Source organism: Copadichromis virginalis, linkage group LG5 (genome assembly GCF_057382275.1).
Source record: "Copadichromis virginalis isolate Kocher_CV1m ecotype Utaka linkage group LG5, C_Virginalis_male_GT1.1, whole genome shotgun sequence".
Lineage (NCBI taxonomy): Eukaryota > Metazoa > Chordata > Actinopteri > Cichliformes > Cichlidae > Copadichromis > Copadichromis virginalis.
The window spans coordinates 6,952,297-6,963,866 of NC_140622.1; the positions used below are offsets into that span (position 1 = coordinate 6,952,297).

The 11,570-nt window shown below is 40.2% G+C and overlaps 1 non-coding gene across 1 annotated transcript; it reads right to left on the bottom strand.

The window, feature by feature from the left end:
- Positions 1-418: 418 nt before the first annotated feature.
- trnal-uag (transfer RNA leucine (anticodon UAG)) lies at positions 419-501 on the bottom strand. Its single transcript has one exon. It is a non-coding gene; the product is annotated as a tRNA-Leu (tRNA).
- Positions 502-11,570: the final 11,069 nt, after the last annotated feature.

Sequence of the window (11,570 nt, forward strand, 5' to 3'; positions counted from 1 at the left end):
ATGCTGTTGGTGCCTTTTGGAGCATTTTTAATGGAATTCTCTGACAGTACGGCTTGCTCTCTGTTACACTCTGTCCGAGTACATACTGTGCAGTGCAACCTCATAGTTTATATGGATGCAGCAAGACTCTACCCTCCAACCTAATCACTAATTCTGGCTCCAAAAAAAGAGAAAAAAGTTCACATACTTCAAAAACTCTGTGTGACGTTCCTGTCTCATCTTTTCTTTACAATCAGTATAAAATAGTGCATAAGCCCATTGCAGGGAACATTGCCTGTATAAATTACAATACACTTGCAAATGTGTTTTCTTTTGCATGCTTAAATTGAGTATCCTGAGGACTAAGTTACAACTGATGATGAGACAAGCTTTATTAATCCCAGGGGGAAATTGAGTTAACATAGCAGCAGAAATTTCCTGTCAGGAGTGGGATTTGAACCCACGCCTCCAGAGGAGACTGCAGCCTAAACACAGCGCCTTTGACCACTCAGCCATTCTGACACTTGATGATGACCTGTAGCACCTAGCTCCGAGTCCTAATTCTACACCAGTGTTTTACAGAGATTATTTGTTTTGTCCTCTGATTGCCAAGATTCATCACTGACACTGACTTCACAGTGTTAACCATGCACAGTAAATGCAAAGCACATCATGAATGTTTTTTTTTATACTTTTTCAACATGTTCAAAATAAAGATTCAATCAATCAAATCTGCTTGCTCATCAGTGCTCCTTCCATTCATGTAGTCCTGCAGTAGTTCCAGTACATCCATTGTGCAATATAACACAAGTGTTACTGCAGTCTTTAAAGTTCTGATACATATGACTGTTTCAAAGATTGCCAAAATGATCGCTATAACCAGTAATGTCACTGGTTGTAATTGGTGATATAATATATTCACAGTATTTGAACTGAATCATATTAATGATCTGTTCTGTAATGTTATTGTGGACTTCATAAACCAATGATGATCATTTCAGTTTTTGCCTCAAAATCCAGGGAAAGGGTTAGTGACGCACCACTAATCTTTAAGATATGATGTGAAAACTGATATGTGAGCACAGGCGTCTTTGTGATTCCTCAGGTTTCATTTTAAAAGCCTGGCTTCAGTACAGCACTTCGCCATACACATTATGTCACCAGGTCTCCTAAATATTTACACACATGGGTCAGAGTTTCTGAATAAAAGACATGACCTAATGCCAAGGTTCAGTTTGCAGAGCCCCTTCATTGCATGAGATGTGGTGCATGGCTCTTTCAGTTGTGTCACATGGGTCCCTGACTTTTCAGTACAAGGAAAATTCAACAGATTCTTTTCTCTTTTCAGTATTAACACTATGACCTGTTCACATATGACACGGAATCCAGGTGACTATGTGGAGTGTTACGTTTACTTACCTGTATTTCATTTCAATTTCTATATGTATGTTTATTTTGTTAGTCTGTGTGTACTTTATGTATAATATATGACCTGTTTACAGAGCTACACAATTAAATCGTGAATATATGCATATTAAATGATGTTTGGGAAAAATGGTGCATAGACAATATATTGTCAAACTCACTGTCTGCACTGACAATCACTGGAAGCTTTTCATGTTACTCAACAGTCGTGACACCAGACGAATTCATATTTACCATTGAGTAAACAATATTATTATTAACTCCATTTTGACACAGTGATTTTTGCTTAGATGTGTTAAGTTATCATTAACGTATCTATCTGCTGTGTTTATTCAGTCCTTTTTAAATTGTAAGGCATAATTCATACACCTTTCTCTTCTTATTATTATTACAGAAATTATTTGGTGTCACTTATTAATCTGAATGTGCTTGGAACCAAGTAAATATGGAATCAACTTTCCATTCTTTCCACCTAACTGCTATTATCTGCTATGGCAGGTAAAGCAGCTCAGCCCCTTAGTTATCCCTGCATATCAAAACATTTTGGTCAGTTTCTGTTCCAATATAAGAGCATACCAGTGCACAAAATAAGGTCCATGAAAACACGGATGAGTTAGTTTTGGTGTGGGAGAACTCGACTGGCCTGTACAGAGTCCTGACTTCAAGACCTAGATAGAACACCTTTGGATTGAAGTAGAGCAGATACTGCGAGCTAGGTCTTCTTTTCCAATGTCATTGTCTGACCTCACGAATGAGCATTTGGAAGAATGGTCAAAAATTAAAATGAATGGTGAACTTCTTCTTTTCTTTTCTTTTTTTTTGCCTGTCCCGTTTGGCTCTTTTGCCATCAGAATTGTTGTCTAAAGGCGAAGAAAGATGCCCAACGGATTTACTTTACCAAATTGACCATCCCAGCCTTGCCGTAATGGTCCATTTGATTCACCTTTTATTGTTTATTTTATTTTCACTTACTGAATACGGGACAGACTTGACTGGGGGAAAGAAGGGGAGAAAGAAAGAGGGAAAGAGAAACAGCTGAGAAGAGTGACGGGGGAGAAGGGCAAAAGACAAAAACCAACAGAATGAGCAGAAAAAAAGAAGAAGAAAAAAAAATGCATATATCAATCACCTGGATCGCCTGCTGAGAAAGAAAAAAGAAAACAAGCAGAAGAGAACAAGAGTAATAGAATAAACAACATCACAATGATATATGGGAATATGACAGTAAATACTAAATATTAAACATTATTGTGCAGCACATAAGATCAACAGAACACAGTGTGCTTTGAGGTAGGAGCCAAAAAGGGTGTAGTTTGTGGGTGTGATCACCCGTGTGTACACCTGTGAGCATGGACGCGCTTGTTTTTTTTGTTTTTTTTTTAAAGGTTCCTTCATGTAATGATCTGCTAGAGGGTGTGGGGGGGCCACAGCCCCGTCCTCCAGGGCATGAAGCAGGTATGGAGGAGATCAAAACTCCAGACATCCAGAGGCCCCCAGAACACAAGAGACCAAGGAAGACCAACAGAGGGGCAGCAGACCAACAGAGGGTGAACTTCTAATGGTTAGTGAAATCTCATTGTGTAGTTTTAAGCTAAACTTTTTCTTGTTGCCATCTTTGTATTTAGAGCCGAAAAATGAAACAAACATTGAAATTGACAAAATTGCTGCTCATCTCATTGCCGCTCATTCCAAAATTGAGTTAATCCCTATAGACCGAATAGCCATATATATAGTAGTCATACATAGAATTGTTTTGGGTAGTTTCCCCCCAACTCATAAAAACTCTGAATGGGGTGTATTTTTTTAATTCATACACCTAGATAGTAATTGAATAAGAGATGTTGCTTTGTTGTTTGACAGGTGTCCCAATACAGGTAGCTGGCATCTGCTAGGCCTCATCCACTATTAGTCATTAATCTGGACCTGCTCACTGTGTGTACTGCTGGATCATTCTACTTTTCATGAGCAGTATTTTCCATGAGCATCTTACTAATACTATGGCTCATGGTGTGGTACAAATATCCCAGAATTAATTTCAATTCAGTTGTATTTATGTTACACCAAATTACAACAACAGCCACCTCAAGGTACAACTAGAACAAATATGTTGATTAGTTTGTCCTTGTGTTGCATCCAGAGTTTTTGAGACTAGTGCACCTGGCCTATGAACCACCTTGAAGTTAACGGGCTGCAAAGCCAGATACCACTTGGTGATCCAGGCGTTGGTACCCTCTGCGCATGGTCTGAGCAGAGGGTGAATGAGTTTCCCAGGAGGTAATACAGGACGGAGTCGACTGCCCACTGGATATCCAGGCACTCCTTTTCGATCATGCAGTATTTTCCTTTTTGGTCTGTCAGCTGATGTTGAGGACCGGGCGGTGGACCCCTTACCTGCTGGGACAAAATGGCCCCCAGCCCTCTGTTCGAGGCATCTGTCTGCAGAGTAAAAGCGAGGGAGAAGTTAGGTGTGTGGAGCAGTGGCTCCCATTTGCACAAATGCCGCCTGGCACTGCTCCATCCACTGGACCAGATCTGGGGGAAACCTTTTGGGTGAGATCAGTCAAGTGGCTAGTCAGCTCCGCAAAGCCAGGAACAAACCGGCGGTAGTACCCAGCCAGCCCCAGGAACTGTCTCACCTCCTTTTTGGTGAACACATCTGTAACGCAACAACATCTACCCTCTGGGCCTGTGTGAGATGGTTATCACAATGGAGGGAGGTGGGAATGGTGGAATTTAGCAACTCCAGCCCCAACTCATCTCTCTCCCCAACCAGGCTCACCAGAGAAGCATTTTCAGTTTCTCTCCATGCTTTAAGAAGTTTGAGGTGATATATCTGTAAGGCTCCTGCCCTGTCCGACCGTACCACCTCATAGTCAATATCACCCATCCGCCGTTTGACCAGGAAGGGTCCTTGCCACTTGGCGAGTAACACTAAGTTGATAGGCGGGAGTAATAAAAGCACTTTGTTTCCTGGCGAAACCTGCCTGAGTCTAGCCCCTCTGTTGTACAGGCGCTGTTGCCGTTCCCGGGCCTGGAGCAAATTTTCCTGTGACAACCTCCCCATTGTGTGCAGCTTTGCTCTCAGATCCAGGACGTATCTCACTTTTAGCTGGGGTTGGACCTTACCCCTAGTTTTCTTTAATCAGTTCCAACACCCCCGTGATTTTCAGTAATTCACTTCAAGCACCTCCCGAGTGATCCGAATTGCGTTCATCCTTTTGAATGAACTTACGAATCATGGGCTTTAAAGTCTTATTCAGCTGCTCCACCAACCGATCAGTCTGAGTGTTGTAGATGCTGGGCCGAACAGATTTAATGCCCAAAGATTTGTACAGCATTTTACTGTGCGAGATATGAATGATGTTCTGTAGTTGTTCAGTATCTCTTTCGGGAATCTGATTTGAGAGATGACCCGAAACAGCACCTGCGCCACACTCTTTGCAAAAATGGTGCGCAGTGAGACTGCTTTGGGATTTGGCTTTATATAATCCACCAGAACTAACACAAAGCCATGTCCATGTGCACTCCAGTCCATGCTAATATGCTTAAATGGGATCTCCATTAACGGTAATGGGCGCAGCTTAACCAGGTAAACCAGCTGACATTCCGGGCACAATGCGCACCATCAGGGAACAACTGGGTGTGTTCCTTCTCTGTGCGAGTGTCACGACTCACTCGGTAAAGCCAGTCATGAATTAATTTAAAATGCGGGTAGGTCAGCGCTGCTTCAGGGCGCATCAAGTCATCATAAATTTTTATCATTCTGTCAAAGGCTGAGCGTAGGCTGTCGTCACGAGATGCCCAAGTGGAAAATCTTCTGAATCACTGAGAGATGGCAACACCACTTTTTCTACTAAACAAAACTAATACTTACACTAAAATATCCTTTAGTTAACCAAATTGAAGATACTGGCAGCCATAACAGATCCATATAATTTATAGTTTCAAAAATACAACATGATAGCCAAAATGCTAATGCTCATGTATGTATGATCTCCAAACCAATGGGTAATATTATGGGGGCTATATCTACCTTTTATCTGGCTAAGGATGTTTGTCCCTGAAGTGTATCCTGCCTTTTTGACTCTAATGGGAACAACATTTACAAAATGAACATCACCATTAACATCATCAGACAAAGTGTTTGCTAAGGTCAGAGAACAAGGGTAATCTTCCTTCTCTGAGACTTCTGCACTCAACTGACACCAGTTCAACTGCTTATTAACGATATCTAAAGAAAGCTCATCTAAATACATGTAAACAAACTTACTAGCATTTTTTGTAGAACCCCGAACCACTGAATATGATCTTTAAAAACAATTGTCAGCACAGAAATGTAATATTTCCATGTTGATGCAAAGACCTGTTTTAGGCTCTTTAACACTGAACTAAGAGCATCTCATTCTTCTTTTCTCTATTAACTAGCGCTGGGCGATATGGCCCAAAATTCATATCTCGATATTCTTTAGCTGGATGGCGATACACGGTATATATCTCGATATTTTGTTAAAGCCATAAAGTAAGAACAAAAAGAGAGTTCTTACTCTCACTGTGTCCCAGATGTCACACAGGCTCTTTTATTAACATACAGCACAGATGTACATGAAAAAATTAGTCAGAAATAAATTATCAGCATTTATTAAATAATAATTATCCATAAATAAAATAAAGCAATGTTGTTTTTGTATATAACAAAACACAATTGTGCAGTCAAAATGTAAACTAAACGCTGAGCATAATAACAAAGGCAGATTTTGCAGCTGCTCTGTTCCCAAGTTCTACTGCGTGACTGACAGCCTGGAGTTTGAAATCCGCTTCCTAACTGTGTCTCTTACAGGTGCCATTTGTTGTCCTTATACGCACACAATACGGTAATATTATGTTGAAGCACAGTATGCATGTCTTGCGAGGCTCCTGTCTACGCCAGTCATAATGCTCCGACAATCCATCAAGTGGTGCGGCTTCGTAGCTTAGCAAAGTCGTACTAAAACATTTTTGACAAATTGCTGAGCGCCGTGGACCACATAAAATCGGTTTGCGGTCAGTAAGCACAACCAGAATTCCTACATAAGGCACATCGTCGATTTTTGAGAAAATGAAAGGATTTTAGTGTACGATTATAATCCGAAAAATACGGTATATTTTTTTTGAGTTTTGTAAGTTGATTTGTTTTGGGGCAGGAAGCTGGGAGACTTCGCGGTCTCGGATACAGCACGCAGTTTCACACACTCTTCATTTTGCACTTCATGCCGCTGTTGTAAACTGTGAAAATACTAGTAGTGCTAGCTGCACGGCGTTAACGAGCTAACCGCAAAGCTAACGCGTTGACGCCGTGCAGTCCCACAAATGGGGCGATCCACGGTAACTCGTTAACGGAGATTTGCCGCGTTAATACAGTTACGACGTTAATGATGTTTTAACGAGAGTAACGCTGCAGCACTAAAATAGTAATCTCAAAATGGTTTCTTTTTATCAACCAGCTCCTCTTTGATAGCTGCCGTGTCCATCTTGTCTTTGCCTGCAGGTGAAGCAATAGGGGAGTTATGTTCAGTGAAGGAGAGAGGCGAGGCAGAGTAACGTTGCGTAGAGACAAAAGTGGATGAAAGAGAGGCAAACTTGCGGTTCCACAAGTGTAATTATAATGTAACTGTCACATCTCATATCTCGTATAAAAATATATCGATATATTTAAAAACTCGATATATTGCCCAGCCCTACTGTATCTCAAGTAGAACAGTGACAAATTAATCCAGCTGGTGATGAAACCTTTCTCCCAGTCAAATAAACTACTGTGTAATAGTGGAGGTGATGTTCTGTTTAGAGCTCACAGTGGGGAATAAAAACTAAACCAGTTATAAAGTGAACTGTTGAGGCAGTCTCCAATGAGAGCTTCTTTCAGTGTTTTCCTGATGAAATATATAGAGGGAATTACAGCAGTGAGTTATGAACATGCATTGTTCCAAGGTTATTCACAAAGACTTCATTACAACTCTGCAGAGATTTACATAGATTTGAGAGTGTGTTAATGAATTTTTATTGTTGTACTTCTTTAACGACAGAAGCAAACTTGACAATAAACGCTTAAATCCGTGTATATTGTTTTCTGCTGGCAACGTGGACCTGCTGTGAGGCGATAAGAAATGGCAAAACCACTTGCTGTCATGATCGGCTTTGCGCTGTGATCGCAACCAACATGACGGGGGGGACGCATGGACACAAGTGCTCTGAGGGTTTGTGACTACAGATACAGAGTGCTATAACTGCCACTCAAGAAAAGTCAGTCAGGGGACAGCAGAGATTGTTGTCAGTGATATGTGGGAATAAGCATCATCACGAAGACAGGGTAGCATCTGATAATTGGGCGTGGGACTCAATGGCAACAAAGCAACATGGCCTTGAGATGAGATTAATGATGTTGTGTTAGGTCTCGTTTCACTAAGGAGAGGATTATCTCCGAGCAGCCCTCCTAAGGTGAAGGAAAGGACAATTACTCTGAAACAGATTCACCAGACCATTCCCTTTCTGGCTGTAAACAAAATAATGTTTCAAAGCTGGGTCAGGGCTCATTCCCACAGACAAAAAAGCTATTTAGTCAAAAGCTCCTCCAATCAGTATAATAGAGAAGACAGTAGCTTTTAGCTTGAGTATTGCAGGGTGATCTTCAGGGCTCTGTCAAGTTGCAAGTTCTCAAAAACCTCGTGGTGATTATAAATATACTCCCTGTATATGACCAAGCAGAGCACATAATGATGGTTTGCTTTAACACGGGTGTTTTCTAAATGAATTTTCCTGAACACTGCCCTCACTGAAATAAGGAAAGTCATCCATTAAAGATAATTTTTGGACAGTATGAGGGTCTTGCTTAAATGATGCAGCACTTCTCCACACAATCTCTCTCTGAAAGCTTACAATGCCAGAAATGTTTGTGAAGATGGAAAGAATGGAAGAAGTTTGATGTAAGCCCCAAACTGTTCTTTCCAAATTACAAATATGCCGTTGCCTGGTCCGGCTTCTGCCTGTGCTATGCCTGGTCCGGCTTCTGCCTGTGCTACGCCTGGTCCGGCTTCTGCCTGTGCTACGCCTGGTCCGGCCTCTGCTTCTGCTACGCCTGGTCCGGCCTCTGCTTCGGCTACGCCTGGTCCGGCCTCTGCTTCGGCTACGCCTGGTCCGGCCACAACAACAGTTGTGAGGATTTCAAACAGGTTTGAAATCCTCACAACTGTCGTGAGGGCGTCAGCTTCTCACACTGCGCACACGCAAACATATAAATGTCGGTGAAAAAGATTGATTGATTGATTGATTGGTAATTTATTTCAACATGTGAACAATATACAAGTACATTTAGAAAAGAAATAAGAGAGAAAAAAAAATACTATACAAATTACATACAAAAAAACATTCTGATTAATTTACATGTTGAAAGGGAGTGGGAAGAAGTGTACACTTATTTAATCCCACCCCTGTCCCATAAATTATCAGTGAATATTTAGTCAGCTTCCTTACTGATATAATTTGTAATAAAAATAGTGAACAGATTTCTGATATACTATATACTATAATATCACATCATGAATTTTTTGTTTGTTTTTAAATAGAGACATTCACTTAATTTAAATATTTAAATATTTTCCTTTTCTTTATAGATCGAGAAGATCATATTTTTATAACTCTTTTTGAACAGTTTTATGTTTGGACATTGCTTTAATTCCATATTCAGTTTGTTCCATAGTTTCACTCCTTGAACAGAAACACAAAAGCCTTTTCTTGTAGTACGTACCTTCATTGTTTTGAAGTTACAAAAACCCCTTAAATTATAACTTCCTTCTTTCAAAAAAAACATACTCTGAATATTACCTGGCACGGCAGATGGAGAGATGGAGCAGCACGGCAGTGCAGCGTGTGATCTGGACACAAGTGATGGAGGCACAACTTGTAGAACTTTGGAAAGCTCATCCGAGCCTTTTCGATGTGGCCTCACAAAATTATCACGACCACAACAACCGTGAAAATAGTTGGATTTACATTGCTGCTCAATCACAGCTGCTTGATCAATGTTTTTCATTAGCAATTTAGCAAAGTTGATGGTGGTGGTGTGTCTGTGTGAGTGAAAGACAGAGAGAGAGAGTGACAGATTTTCTGTTATAACCTTCATTTTATGGACGCACAGTTTGAGCACTCGGGTCGCATCAGGCCGTATACTGTGAGACCCTGCATCGTGACCTATGAACTTCTAACCCCTGCGTGTCAATCGTACAGTTTGAGCAGGAGCTGAATTGCGTGACTGAAAAAATCGCACAGTGTAAGCCCAGCATTAGTAGTGATGGGATTTCCGGCTCTTTTTAGAGAACCGGCTGTCCAAAACACATTTCTAGCGTTAACTGAACTTCCAAAACAGAGCTACCTAGAGCACTTAAATTACACAATTGAAAGCATGAAAGCATATGTGTATTGTTTGTGTATTTATACACAAGCACTCACATATATTCAAATAATTCCAAAAAATGTTAATTTACCTGTTACTACCACACACCAAATCCGGTTGGTACTTCCTGGCTTGTGTAGCCACTAGGTAACAAAAGCTCAACACTGCTCCTAGCATTTTGGAGCACTTCTGTTGTCTTCTGTGTTCGTGTTTTTCTCCGAAACAATAAGTTCCTTTGGAGCAGCCTTTCAACGCCTCTCTCTGTCTCTGCTAGCAAAGTTGACCCAGACAACAAAGTAAAGCTAGTTTTCAGCTACGAGTCCGACACGAACCCGACGTATTAGCCAGAGGTCCCTTTACTACGGTTCGGAGCTGCGGACCTGTTTTATATACGCGCGGAATAGTTTTCTATAGAAGATCGCTGCGAAAAGTGCAGCCTTACCTAATGTCCACCTACTGTTACTCATTTTATATTAAGATCTAGTTGCTATTGGTATGGTATTGAGTAACGTAACGGAATATGTTACAAAATACATTTGGGGCATGTATTCTGTAATCTGTAGTGGAATACATTTTAAAAGTAACCTTCCCAAAACTGACCACTGCAAGGATGCTGTGTCTACAGATAAACCTGAATATTATGCAACACTAATAAGGTCTGGTGAAAGGAATACTTGGACTTTTTTCTCTACTATAAACAATATTTTTTGACAACTTGACAAATTTTTAATAGTAATATGCCAACAGCTGAGTCTTCTAGGTAATATATTGAATGATCCCCCTTCTCTTCTTTCTAGCTTAAACTCCTGATTGTTGAGGAAATATTGGAATTTATTAAGAAATGTAAACTTTCCACTTGTTATTTTAACCCACTTCCCACTCATGTGGTTAAATCCAGTTTGTCCTCTCAGTTTCTTGCCTTTTACTGGCATTAACACAGATTAGGGAAAACCTAATCACTGGCTTTGTTCCTTTACCCCTCAAAACAGCTGTGATAATTCCAGTTCTTTAGAAACCAAGTGCAGACGCTTTCAGTGAAAATAATTATGGTCCTAGTGCTAGTTTACTTTTGCTTTCAAAAATGTATGAAAAAGTGTTGCTATGCAGATTTACCTCACTCACCTTAATAATACTTAATTTCAGTATGGTTTTCAGAGACAGCCCTGGTCAAAATCACACGTGGTCTACTGATGTAAGCAGACTCTGCACTCCTAACTATACTTCCTTTGACATAATCGCTGATGATATTTTCTTGAAGAGACTAGAATCTATTGTTCCATTGGTACTTTACATGCCTGGTTTAAAACATGCCTCTCAGATCACAGTCGTTATGTACAATTAAAATATATCACATGTGTGCTAATTTTCTCACATTAGTAACAAAACATAATAATAATATTATATTTTCAGTTGTGTAGTTTTAGTTGGTAATGCACATCCTTTACAGTTAACAATAATGGTATTCTTGTAAATGCTCAACTCAAAACATATCATATTAAACCTTTTGAATATTATAATTTGGTTCTATCTGCTCTCTGTCTCTTCTCTCTCCGTCTTTAAAGCCATGGTAAATGGACTGGTTCTTATACAGCACTTTTTTACTCTACCTGAGCACTCAAAGCACTCTATACAGCTTACCTCATTCATTTATTCATACAAGCACTTTTTCTATGCTTTTTCTATTGAAGTGCTTTATATCTAACATTTACACACAGTCATAATCCGATGGCTGCATCAAAGAGCA